This window comes from Idiotropiscis lumnitzeri, chromosome 1 (assembly GCF_059441095.1).
Source record: "Idiotropiscis lumnitzeri isolate Australia: NSW breed Sydney's pygmy pipehorse chromosome 1, RoL_Ilum_1.0, whole genome shotgun sequence".
Taxonomy (NCBI): Eukaryota; Metazoa; Chordata; class Actinopteri; order Syngnathiformes; family Syngnathidae; genus Idiotropiscis; species Idiotropiscis lumnitzeri.
This window is the reverse complement of record NC_142391.1, coordinates 34903464-34905398: the sequence shown is the minus strand read 5'-3', so window position 1 is coordinate 34905398 and position 1935 is coordinate 34903464.

Here is a 1935-nt window from a genome sequence, read left to right as displayed (position 1 = left end):
TCCCTGAAACACGCAAGCAATGGGTGCCTCGTATTATAGCCATGTGATGTCACAGCTCATTTGGCTAATACGCTGAGGAGAAACTTGTAAACTTACTTTTCCCTGTGTTGAGAAAAACCACGATTGACATTTGTTGGGCTCACCTTTTGTCCTGATTTTGCATTATAATGTTTAATACTATATCCATAAATTATCCAGAACGGTTGTTTTTTTTTTCTGAGGGAAACTCTATTTAACTAACATTATTGTTATTATATTATTATTATTATCTTAAATATTATCTATTTTTTAATCATAAAATCAACAGAAGATCCTATGCTTGAATAAGTAACTATAATGGGTCTTGGTGGACTAATTATTACTTAAAGTGTAACTCTGGTGACACATTTCAAGATATTGACGACAAAACAGCAATACTGTGAAATTTGAAAAAGATCTGGTCCTCCCATTTCTGTGTCTGGTCTTGTATTTGTCAAAATGTAATTTGAATGTATGATGCTATGTTCGAAACAGACTTTTTGGCCTAGAGTATGATTAAAATCTAAAGATTTACTCCTTTGGGAATAAAATAATGTGCAGTTTTCTGTTCTTTAGTTAATGTTAAGCTCCGCGGGTGGAGGAGGTAGGAGAGAACCCAAAATGCAGGGAAGCCAGGCGAGGGTAACTTGAAGGGAATTTAATTAATGAAAGGGTAGGGCAAACAAGGTAGTGGGAGAAACAAAGGTAACAAAGTGCAAAATAACGAGGACAAACAAGACGCGACTAGACAGAACAAAACATGACTTGGAAACAGGGACTGGCTCAAGCGACAATGACAGAGATTAATGAGCGCTGAGCGTGACCGAGAGACAATGAGCAGCCGTGACATCAAAAGGTTAATGCACCGACGCCGAGCAGTCAGCGCCGGGCGTTTAAGTAGGCTAATTAAATGAGTTCACGAGGATCAGGTGTGTGGCTGGTGAGCGCGTCTCTCCCGCCGCGAGGTGATCAAGGAGTCCAGAGTAACAGGTGCGTGGCTGGTGGGCGCGTCTCTCCAGTCAACACGACACGCGCTGGAAGGGAACGCCCCCACGCCGGTTGAGCAAAACATAACAAAAACATGACATGACAGAACGGACCATGACAGTTAATACACCCAACTAAACTTTCTATTCCAAGGGCATGTGGACAATAAGCGAGTGAACGACTTTTGAAAAAAAAAAAAAAAAAAAGTTCACACTGTCTATTGTCATAACTACGTTTGCTGATTTGTCAAGAAGTTGGGGAAAGATTAATGTTTTTTTTTTTTTTTTTTTAAAGATGGCCTTTAATTATAGCAATCATGCTAGTTTGGCAGTAGGTGTGCGTTGGACATTGTCTCCTATATTGCTGTTTGTAACCCTTTTCATGGATTTGTCTTTGTAACTATAATAGCATGCAAACCGGACGCATACTTGAATAATAAAACAAAAGTGGTAGTTTGGAGACTAGGAATTACAAAATGAGGGGCCGACCCAGACCTATAGTTACTGTAGACCGAAAACTACCATTTTGGAGGACATGCAGTTTGTTTGCATATTTCTTTTTTCCCCCTCAACCCGCTGCTTCAAGCTCAGCAGCAGCATTACATCAGCAAATTATAATTTTATTAATTAATCACTGGTCAATTCATAGAAATACAGACCAATTCAACTAACTAACAGGTATTATTTGATCATATTCGATCTTGGGTTATTGGTCAATTGTTTGAAAACAAAATCCGGTGGAAATTGTTCAAATATATTCCAAAACCTTTGTTTTGTGAGATATTCCGTTGAAACTAACGAATATACATAAAGGTGATGCTTGAAAATATGTATTTATGCTAGTGGCGCCGCCACATAACAGTGCCCAATCACATGCGATTGTACACAGACGTATTATTCAGTCGAAAGGCACGCACGGTCGTACAGGGCA